Source organism: Tenrec ecaudatus, chromosome 6, assembly GCF_050624435.1.
Source record: "Tenrec ecaudatus isolate mTenEca1 chromosome 6, mTenEca1.hap1, whole genome shotgun sequence".
In the NCBI taxonomy this organism is placed as follows: Eukaryota; Metazoa; Chordata; class Mammalia; order Afrosoricida; family Tenrecidae; genus Tenrec; species Tenrec ecaudatus.
Window position 1 is genome coordinate 107,834,647 of NC_134535.1, and position 12,475 is coordinate 107,847,121.

A 12,475-nucleotide genomic window follows, 5' to 3' on the forward strand; every position below is an offset into this window, starting at 1 on the left:
ATTAGTCAAAATGGCACTCTGTGAACCTATTATGCTTATAGAGGTTAGGTGCATTTTCTTTTAAAGGAAATTTAAATACCTTGGACACATGCAGAATAATTTTTCATAGTGTCATAAAGACACTGTTATATATACACGTACACACACCATATATATAATCTTTTCACCTAGAAGTTTTTATTGTAGGCCTATCACATTTCCAACCACTAAACAGATTGTTTAATCAAACTATATCCTGTACTTAAAGGACTATTTTCAATGTCATGAAGATAATCAATTGAGCCTTTTTGTGATTCCAAGCAATCACTTTTTACATTCATTTTGCTGTAATTCACATAACCTGAAACTGGCAACGACCATCAGAGGTACTTGGACTGGGGGACGGTGGAGTCGGGCTCCAGCTCTGCCTCATTGGGCTGTTGATTGCCTTTTTTCAAGGTACTGTGCTTTCAATTCCCCCATCTACACAAGGGATTCATAAAATCCATCTTCCTGACTTGTTCCTGAGATTAAACAAAAGTAAGTATGAAATAGTGCCCAGCACTGTGTCTCTTCAATAAAGGGGGTGGAAAAAGTTTATGGAAATTTGAAATTAGAAGAGAATGGAATTTCCTACAAATTATATTTTGTAACCTTCTTTATGGAAGTAGGAATATTTTCTTAAAGAATGCCTCCTGCCGTCCATCTCCCAGGGAGGAGGTCACATGTGGATCCTTGTAATCAGTTCCCCCTTTCCAACCCACTCACCCTCCACTCTCCCAGCATCGCCCCCCACACCCTTGGTCCTGAAGGTATCATCCACCCTGGATTCGGGGGCCTCCAGCCCCCAAATGCACCAGTGTACAACCTCCGCCCTATCCAGTCCTGCAAGGTAGAATTCGGATCATGGTAGTTGGGGGGAGGAAGCATCCAGGATCTGGGGGAAAGCTGTGTTCTTCATCGGCACCCTGACTGACCCATCTCCTCTCCTAAACCCCTCTATGAGGGGATCTCCAGTGGCCGACACTTGGGCCTTGGGTCTCCACTCTGCACTTCCCCCTTCATTCAATATAGTACATATATGTACATACACACACACATATATATATATATCTATTTTTTTGCATGATGCCTTATACCTGGTCCCTTTGGCACCTGGTGATCACACTGGCTGGTGTGCTTCTTCCATGTGGGCTTTTTTGCTTCTGAGCTAGATGACCACTTTTTCACCTCCAAGCCTTTAAGACCCCAGACACTATCTCTTTTGATAGCCATGGATTGTGATAAGAGTTGTATGAGCCCCTAATAAAATGTTGAGAAAAAAAAAAGAATGTCTCCTAAAATATGGAGCCCCAAGGCAATTATTTTCTCTGATAAGCCTTGGACATTGGCGTAGGATGCCTTTGAATGGATTTAGACTCCAGGAAGACCTGTGACAAAGTCAAACTACCCTGACCCATAGGATCTTCTTGAAGCAGAACACGAGGTCCTTCTGCTAAACTGCTAGGTGGGTTCACACCCAACAAGCTTTCGGTTAGCAGCTGAGTGCTTAGACCTGGAACTACTCAGGAACCTTCTCCCTAGCAGTAATTAAGCCATCACTGACAGATGGGCACCGGCTGAGTTTGAAGTACATTGGTCCAGAATTGGACCAATGAGAAACTGTGTGAGAATTCTATCAATGACTGACCACTGCCCTCAATAGACCTTAACTTGGCTATCCAAATGTTATTTATAAATAACAAATACAGAGGATACCAGCAAAACACAAAGGTTCTTCAATAACACTTCATTGATTTTCACATCTACAAAGGATCATACTCAGTCTGCCACACCTGGAGGACTCTGCCTCTGACAAAGGAAAGAAGATCATTTAGAAAAAAGGGAGTCGAGTGTGTATGGATCTTAACTGTTTGCACTGGAATTACAAGTTTTAACCTTTCCAGTGTCGTTTGACACTGTATAGCAGAGCTGATATTCGGAAAGGTGTCAGGAATTGTAGAAGAATATATTTAGCCACTGTTTAGACCATATGAAACTCTAACTTCATTCACAAACTCATTCCGCGTGTCAGTACATTGATGAGCTTTTTCGAAGATGTATTAAATACAATAGCCATGTAAACTTAAAGATTGAAATATTTAATTACCTTATGTGATTAGGTTAAATAGATAGAAGTCGATGAGCCAAGCTTAATAAACTTAAAATATACTGTATTTACTCGCCATCAATTTTCTGAGTAGTATTTCCGCTTTCAATAATGAAAGGAAACTCACAGTTAATTAGTTCCTCATACACCACAATAAAATTAATGTTTAGGAGTTAAATACCATAAACCTCCTCAGGCATATTTGCTGATGTGTTCCTGTTTCTAGTGAATGTCACATGTTTCATTGTTTAATGGGGGATCATGTGGATTCCATTATAATCTCTCTTGTGCAAAGGGTTCATGTGTCTGGCGTTTTAGGAGACTGAATGCTAATTTCTGATTTAGCTATGTCAGCTGACACACCGGTCATTGGCAATCAGTACTGAAACAATCGCCAGATCATATGCTAAAAACTGTTGACATGGTACGCTTTTATCAAACTTACAAAAATAGAAAACATGTGTTGTTAAAATCACAGACTGTTGGTTCTTTGTAAATAAGCAAAGAGAAGGCGATGTAATCAGATTTACAGGCGCTCGCGTGCTCACGCGTGAGAGAGAGAGAGAGCGAGAAAGAAAGAAAGAGAGTTATTTTAACCAGCTTTTTTTATCAAAATATCATGAGCCAATGAGTGGGAGAGCCTAACTTTGTTGTAGAGTGTTGTGAATATTTAGTTTTTAAAGACACTTTTGGGTACCTTTGTACCCAATGCTTTATACATGTGAAGTCTGCAGACGTCAATAGCACTGTGTACACAAATATGTAACATAGTTCACAATTATATGATGCCGTACATACATTATTTTCAGGGGGAGGGTTTCTCTCATAAAATATTGAGTTTATTAAATTATTACAGCACTCATCACTTAAGAAAGGTAGAGGTTGTAGCAGTATATGTAGATGTGTATGTATGTCCTTGTTGTCTTCCAGACATAAATAACAGTTTTTCACATAATGTGCTGTATTGTTTAATAAAGCAGCATGATAAAAGGTATCATAAAACTCTATGGGATGAAAAATAAATTACATTAGTAACCAGCATTTCATCCATTCTCCACCATGACCACCACCACCACATGCACGCATGCACACACACACCCCAAATGCCCTCTATTTGACATATTTATCAAATTTAATTTTAACTGTATCTATTCTGTATACCATCTTATTGGTGTTTTAGCAATCACATGAAAATGGCATTCATTGTAAACATAAAGTGCACTCAGCATCAGTTTTTGTTTTTACATAATTCTCCTACAGTGTAGCTGTGCTAAATGGTTGTAGCGCATGCCTAATGCCAAAGAGACCTCAAAATAGATTGTATTAGCATAAAGAATTTGCCACACTTGTCTGACCCTTAGAACCTGTGTTCATTTGTATCATGACAGCGAGCATTTCAGTAGTCGACTCACATGAACTAAGTTAGTCAAACTGAAGTATAAGCCCAGAGTTTTAGTTTAATGAAGTAGCTACTAATGACATTGGACAACTAGTTTCTCTAGAAAGCATGCTCTCTTCGCGTATGAAATGCCACTGGAAGCCATGTGCTAGTCGTAAATATCCTTGAAAAGTCAGGAAGAAGGAAAAATATCTGTTACGGCATGCTAGGGTAGAATCGGAACCATTGAAGCACATCTTTCCACCTACCTGCCAGGGTTCAGAAGAAGCAGAAAAGAACCACCGGGATCTTTTAAACAACACTCCCAAAGTATTGGGGATCTATTTTTAAAATAGTATATTTCAACTTTTCTTAAATATATTAATATCAACAACTCAGGACAACTTTAAAAATATTTAAAAGCATAAAATATAGAAGTATATAAAGCAGAAAATTAAAATAATCTAGTATGCTCATTTACCCCATCTCATTACACAGAGATAACAACTCTGGTTAACAATTTGACCCTATTTGTCCTGATATAAATGTTTTAATGCATATATATATTTACATGTACATTGATTATATACTAGATCTATGTACATAAGACTATATACTAGTACATATTAGATCTATATATAAAAGCCAGAGTATGTTCAGATATCTGTATATTATTCCCATTTTATTATGAAATCACTAAGTCACGGGTCATCCCAAATGCATATGACATAGGCTTATTCTTACAGTGGTTTAGGAAACTCACTTATTCTCAAGCAGTAAATGCCAGACTCTAGGTCACTCCAGTAGGTCCAGTAAATGGCAATGGAGGTAAACATACCTGACCTCCTTTGGCTTCCCTATTGCCAAGAGACAGGAAGTTGGGGTACCCCAAGTCAGGATGAGTGAAAAGGAAGGGTTCATTCATTAGTCTTTAGTCTTTCAGCCACATGGCCCCTTGACTTTTGCCTCCATGGGTCAGTGAGCCAATCCACTCCCTCTGTCTCAACACTTCCATGGTTTCCACCCAGATTAGAAAGTGTCTGATCGTCTCAGTGCTGCTCCGCCGAGACTCCATACCACAGTCTCTGGTCCACCTAATGTGGGTTGGTGGCCGCTGGCATTTCAGAAAGATGTCTTGGACAAGTTCTTCCAAATGGTCCCATGATTTCTGCAGGCCAGATGGCTCTTATATACTGAATAAAGGCTTTGATGAAGATATGGTTTATCTTTTACCCCATCCGAAAATTAAAGATACGGCCTTAATTCACACCTTCTAGTAAAGTAAAAAGAGGCCCCCAAGAGAGCAGGGTGTGGCTTGGTTCAGAACCTCTACTAAGGTAGAGCCTAAAGATACCCAAAGGGAACATGTTTGACTTTACTCCCCCCTTATACTAAAATCAGGTCTTAATCCTGTCATTAGTAGAGAACACCCTAAAAATGGGTCATAGCCACAGGTGTAGAGTTCAGAATTATAATGTATCACATAAGGAGTTATGACAAAAAGTCTGCATTAATTGACTGCATCTCAGTAAGTATATCAGAAGCTCTGATATAATTATGGAATAGATTTAAAAGGTGTCAGAAAATGGAATATTTAGTATACCCTAATATTAAAATTGAAAAAAGAGAACTAGCAATTGGCATGTTCCTAAGTGATTTATAAGAAAACTATTCTTCCAAATTCCTACTTTCTAATGCTTTAATCATTTTTGGTACTTTTATATGTACTTGCATTTCCTCAGAAGATACAGAGAGAAAATGCAGACATGCTATTCTAATATATATAGAGATATAGAAGTAGTTCTTAGCTGATGAATTCCTTTGAAGTATTTTAAAAAGAGTTATTATGCAATAGCTTAAATGATGACTTGGTAAAAATGCTAGGAGAAAAGAAGATATTTTTGATTCATTGTCAGTTTTTAAGGATTTTCAGATTTCTAAAATAATGAATCTAGTAATTTTCACAGTACTAGAACTCATCTAATTTTAGGGCAAATGAGTAAAGAAAAATGATAAATATTACATATGCAGAAATACATTCCCATTTTGAAATTTATTTATAAATCTCTTTGTAAACTAGCTATTAAATCAAGCAAGATGAAGTTTTCATTTGCCATGCTATATTTAAAAGACATAAAATAATATCTTATTCAAAAAATCATACTGAAAAAAGTTAGCCTCTGTCAAAAAGTTATGAACTAATAATCATGACAGAATATCTCTTTTAAAATTGGTGTATAATCAAATGGGCCAAATTGCTCGTTTTACTTATTTAAATAAAATTTTTATGATATGTTTATGTTCCATGTTTTGAGTTCCACGAGAGTTTCTGCACACATCAGCACTTTTCATGAATGCTTGAAACTTTAAAGTCATGCTATTATAGAAAATTCAGATGGATCTGAAGATGGCAGCAGTTGGAAGTCCCTTAGTCTGCACTCGCGTGTACTGTATCATTTGCCTTGGGATTCTTAGCTTGCGGTCCTCAAGATGGTTTAGGAACGTGATTATAACACCTGCCTAATGAAAAGGAGGGAACAATTACTTGCATAGCCGTAGAGAATCAACATTCATCTTTCCTAGATTTCTCAAAGTGACTGGAAACTACCAAACTAAATAAGAATTTTGTTTTTATGATTTGTTTCCATTTTTCAATTCCTTTTGTAGTAGTTCTCCACCAGCCTCAGCTGCTCTCTTGGCATCAACCTAATACATTCTTGTTAGAAAATTGAACCAATTTTAAGATCTATGAAATATATGTTATATAATTTAACTGTCTATAGGTATTTGGGTTTTTGGGTTTTTTTTAATTAATAAATCTTTTTATTGGGGCTCATACAACTCTTATCACAATCCATACACACATCAATTGAGCAAAGCACCCTTAAACATTCGTTGCACTCGTCATTCTCAAAATTCGCCTTCCACTTGGGTTCCTAGAATCAGCATGGTTTCCTTTTTTCCCTCCTCCCCCTCCCTCCCTACTCTCCCCTTCACCCTCGTTCCTTAATAGTTTATAAATAATTATCTTATCTTATCTTACACTGCCCGGCGTCTCCCCTCACCCACCTTCCCATTGCCCATCTCCCAGAGAGGAGGTTACACATAGATCTCCAAGATCAGTTCTCCCTTTCTACACCCCCCTCCCTCCTGATGTTGCCACTCCCACCACTGGTATTGAGGGGTTCATCTGTCCTAGATTCCCTGTGTTTCCAGATCCCTACTTCACCGTTGTACATCCTCTGGTATAACCAGGTCCGCAAGGTAGAATTGGGGTCATGATAATTGGGAGGGAAGGAAGCGTTCAGGAACTAGAGGAAGGTTTTGAGTTTCATTGTTGCTACACTGAACCCTGAGTGACTCATTTCCTCCCCACTACCCCTCTGCAAGGGATGTCCAGCTGTCTGCAGATAGGCATTGGGTCCCCATCACACACTCCCCCTCATTCACGGTGATGTGATTCCCACCCCCCACCCCCCCACCCCCTGCCTTTGTTGTTTGGGACCTGGTCTCCTCTGCCCTTCACAATCACCCATGTTGGTGTGCTGCTTCCGTGTGGGCTTGGTTGCTTCTGGGCTAGATGGCTGCTTGTTTGCTTTCAGGCCTTTAAGTCCCCAGACGCTATATCTCTCAGTAGCCGGGCACCATCAGCCTTCTTCACCACACTTACTTATGCACACTTTCATCTTCAGCGTTTATCAGGAAGGTGATCACACAATGATTGTTTTGTTCCTTGGTTTCTGCTACCTGGTCCATTCAACACCTTGTATTCGCTTAGGCCATGTGCTTCTTCTCTGTGGGCTTTGTTGCTTCTGAGCTAGATGGCCGCTTGTTTGCCTTCAAGCCTTTAAGACCCCAGACTCTATATCTTTTTGATAGCCGGGCACCATCAGCTTTCTTCACCACGTTTGCTTACACATACGCCTGTCTTCAGTGATCATGTCGGGTAGGTGGGTATCATGCAATGATCGTTTAACAGGGCGAGGTGCTGTTGTATTGGGGGAGTGTGCGTGAGAAGGGCCAATGTCCATCTGTTACCCTACTACTGAATAGATCGTCTGGTGTGGGAAAGGAACTGACCCCCCATACCACATCCAGAAGGAAGCTGAAACAAAGGAAGGAGAAAGGACATAGTTGAGTACACCTGGACCCACCAAGCCCACAGGATGATAGCCCAGCTTGAAGGGCCCATCGTACAGAGAGAACCATACAGCTGGCCACACTGTGAGATGCGACATCCTGCACCAACCCATGGCCCTACATGGGACAGCACTTGAGACACAGTGGGGGATATGCGACTGAGCTGACCCCACCACACTGAGGCAAACACTGGGGGCATGCAATGGAGTAGCGGGGGAAGCAGAGCAAAGAGATCCCGAGGGAGTATAAAGGATGGATTTTGGGGCCATAACATGGCACCACACAAGTTTCATCTGGAAAAGTCTCCTAGTGGCCAACAAACAGACCTTGAACTACTAGCAATTATTTTTTGCTATCTTTTTGTTTTGTCTTTTTTTAATTTTTTACCTTGTAAATTTTGTATGTTAGTGGCTTTTCTGATTATCAGCATGCCAGTGTTGCTGCTGTCGGAGCCATGTTCATATGTGCCACTCGGGCACTGTCAAAGTCATCTGCATTTGTATGCACATATTACTATATCAGCAGGTCCACCTAGACAAGATAGGCTGGACAAACAATGAGAGAAGAAAATAATGGGAGCAACGGTCCTGGAGGGACATGAGAGCGTGGGAGGTAGGGGGAAGGGAGGAGGTGTCGCCCAACACAGGGACAAGGGAACAGCGAGTGGTTCAAAACCAGAGGAGGGAGGGGAGGGGAGGACTGGTAGAGCAAGGTAACTGAGAGGAATTACTGAAACCAGAATGAAGGCTGAACATGGTAGTGGGATGGGAGGAAAGCAAAAAGAAATAGAAGAAAGGAGTAGGAGGCAAAGTGCATACAGAGAAGCCTAAATACAGACATGTACATATGTAAATATATTTATGATTATGGGGGAAATAGACTTATGTGCATATATTTATAGGTCCATAGGTATTTGAATGCCTTCAAAAGTAAAAATTATGAAAGATATATTTATAGAATATTATCACAATTATTTTAAACTATTTATGAAAATATGTTTCAAGAGATTCATGAATCTTTCAATGGTACTTCCTCCTCTAGTTCCTTTTTTTTAACCACTCCTTATAATTTCAAACCCCTCTCTTCCTCAGCCTCTTCTCCACCCTCGGTATTGTCTCTAGTTGACCTATTATTCCATTTCTATGGAAATAAGCCCTAAGCACACACAATTTATTTATGACTTATTTAGGCAAATATCTGATTACAGTCTCTCTTTTTTTTTTACGTTGTTAGCTTTTGTCTTAAAACGTGTTCTATGCGATGTCTATTTCTTTTTAAAAATGAGTCCCTCCATTTATTCGGTCCAAAAACCATTTTAACAGCCTTTAGGGGACAGCCACTGTGTTGGGAATTGGGGACTTGGATGAGTGACAGCCAACCCCGCCTCGTCATCATCCTAGGTCTCCCCTTAAGAGCACAAGGAGCATCTAGAGTTGGGAAGTGCTAGAAAGCGCTCTCGTGGAGCTGTTGGCTAGGTCAGGGCTGGACTGGCAGCCCCGAGCCCCGTTGGCTCAAATCACCTGGCCAATTCGCTGCAGAACGAAGAGTCGATGTTCTCCCACTGACAAGCCCTGAGAGCATAGAAGGGCTCCCAAACCACCAGCTGCTCACGGGGAGAAAAACTCAGCTTTACACACCATGAAGAGTTAGCCTCAGAAACCCACAAGGGCAAGTCTACCCTGACCTACAAATCACCAATTCAGAAGAGACTCAGTGGCAGTGAGGGGCAGTGAGGTTCCCTTAGGCACAAGCTAACTGCCTGCCAGGTGAGAGTCATAAATGATTTTAGGGGCTGAGACTTCAGCCCCTATGGGCTAAAATAAAATATAACCTCAAAGAGAGAGAGTTTTTTTTCTACCCTCAACTTGATCATTAAATCCTATCAATTTTGCCTCCCAAATATGATTCCAACATCTTTCTTCCACAATTTGTTCAGCCTATTATCACGTCCTATTTGATTTGCTGCGATGCTTTCACATGTCTTCTGCCTTTAGTCTCTCTCTCTTACCATCAATTCTATCCCTTGCCACAACATTGATCTATCTGAACACAAGTCACACTGTCATTTCCTTCCTTAAAATATTTCACTGACTTAACATTGCCTTTAAAAGAAATACATGTCTGTGGCAGATGAGGGGTCTGCCATCTTCAAGTGCATCACTCGCTGTTTCTTTTCTGCGTCAGTCACACTGAAACGATTTAAAATATTCTGGGGTGCAGTGGTCAACACAGGCCAATGGTTGGTGGTTAGTGTGCCTCTGTGGAGCATCAGAGCGCCTCTCAAACAAGAGTCCCCCAGCAACTTTCCAGTTGGCCCACAAGATGGATGGACAACTTTTCCTTGGAAAGTAACACCCCCAGGCCCCTTGTTGACTCACTCCCCCTGGAAGTGAGAGCAGTCAGAGTTGCATGTTTTAAGTGCCAATCAGAGAAAATGATCAGCGAGAGCAATCCTGGATGCCTTAGACGCTGGAGCTTACTATGTTCCTCTACCAACTAGTAAACATGGGAAGTAGGTAGGGAAATGGTGTTGACTTATACAGTGAAATTTGGCCTTCTTTAAGAGACTACTACTTGGCCCTCTTCTTCATGTTCCAATTTGTTAAGTTCTGTTTTCCTTTCAGAGTCCAGAATACTGTGCACACACATCTACTTTGCTCAGTCTATCATTGGACTGGTTTACATGTTTATCTCCCTCACTTGATTAACAGTTCCTCAGTATGGATTATTTGTGTTTATGTATCCATGTATCTGGGGAGGGGGTTAATTTTTATATTCATTACCATTTACAGAAGATTATCTGATGTCTGATGAAGAAACAAAGCAAACAGATGAAAACAGTAAAGGCTAATTAAAAAAAACAAGTCTCCTTATTTCAGTGACAATAATACCATACAACTATCCAGATTATTTATATTAGTTTAGAGAATACAAAGATGCTTGCTGTTGACTCTTGATAAGAACATCCTTGATTTTGACACTCTTCTGCCCAAATAACCCTGTGTGAAAAGTTTTATATCATATTCTATCCTATGTTGGTAGCCTAGGGATGGATACCTCAGTGTCGCAGGAGTTAATTAATACATAAATATTTATTACTGTAATATAATTGATGTTTGAAACCGCATGCTTTCTGAGTGGCGATTTAATACCAGACGTGTCACTTGCAAGAGTACATACTGCAAACTAGGTTGTATTTTTTTCTTAATTGCCTAACAAGTTTGAATGTACTTTTTAGCTTTCTAAAAATTTTAAATTTTTAATTAAAATTTTCCAATGTTGGTCTTGAAATAAGTAGCAAATAAATTTTGGAAAGGATTAAGAAAAATCTGTTCCAATGGTTAAAGCCTAAGCATGAGTAAAATAATTTACTTTTAACTAATTGACAGTCAGTTTGAATGACTTAAACATGGTTTAAATTTAAAACTCAAATATCCCACTTTCCAGTCTCAGTTCATTCCTTATGAGGCATTAACAAATAAGCCTGTTGTGATTTTATTATAATTGTTTGACACAGACATTGCAATATAGATATTTATTTCAGCCTAAAATTTTTTCCCCAACAGCTTTTGAATTTCTGGTTTCCTGTTAGGAACTATCTGAACTTATTTGTGAATACACATACATTCTGTGCCCACTTCAGAACATTGATTGATGTATCTGATATATTTTGAATTCCCATAATTAAGAGTTAAATCACTGCATTGCCTCTTTTATAGTAATTTGTGATAAGTCCTTCAAAACACTTAATGAAAAAATTCCATTGTACATTAATTTCATTTTTTCATGAACTTTTGAAGACCCTCATACTTTGCAACTTGGGGCCTATTTCAGTAAAACTAGTTCTGCTGCACCTTCTTGACTTCAAATATCGGTACATATTCCAACTAATGTATGTTTGTATGTTGGACAGAGTTGGTGGTTGCAATAGTGTTTTGTCTTAGATCCAAACATTTCAAAGCTAATTGAAATCCTATTTGTGAGTCTCTCACTGCCATTGAGTTACTGTTGATTAATAGCGACCCTGTAAGACAGAGTGGAATCTCCCCTATGGGTTTCAGAGGCTGTAAATTTGTATGGGGGTAGAAAACCTCTTCTTTCTCCCTCAGAGCTGCTGCTGGGTTTGAACTGATCACCTTGCAGTTAGCAGCCCAAGGTGTAACTCACTATGCCACGAGGGCTTCAGGGCTATTTATGATTATATATTTATGTCTCAGAGGTTATAAATGATTAAAATTATAATAGCTTTGCAATATTTTTAATATTTCTATTTTTCCAAATGAACTTTTTTAGTTGCCATGAAGCTAATCAACCTAGATACCAAATACAATAAGTGTCCTTGTGTAACTAACATATATGCCTTTAAAGTTATTTACTTTATATGAATAAAGCTTCATGTATGCACATGCATATGTATAGCATACTCAAGTCTATTTTAATAGCTAAAGATAACTTTATTTTTATTAATATATATTCATGAATTTGGAAAGCAAAAAATGATGAGTCTAAAGCATCCATTTAAAAAATATTATCAAATAGTATAGATTTTAATTAATGAACTTAAATGTAATAGTTCTCAATTTCTTATTAACACCTAGAAACTAGTAATGCAAAAGTAATTCGAAACACTGACGTGAGAGTTTCCAAATTGTAGAGCAGGAACATTGCACTACTAGTGATCTGGAGCTGTATTTAAGACGTCCTCCCACTGAACCTCTTTCATGGTGTTTGCTAAAACCTTCTTTCATAACCATTGCCTTTGCACATTGTCATCGCTTCGTGACTGGAACGTGCCCCATCTTCCAACCACCTCCCTTCATCTCTGTTTC

General features: G+C 39.2%; 1 protein-coding gene across 5 annotated transcripts in view; it reads left to right on the forward strand.

Annotated features, from left to right (window-relative positions):
• Positions 1 to 12,475, forward strand: part of SOX5 (SRY-box transcription factor 5) — a 1,186,854-nt gene that overhangs the window by 1,038,497 nt on the left and 135,882 nt on the right. The gene's annotated exons all lie outside the window — the stretch shown is intronic.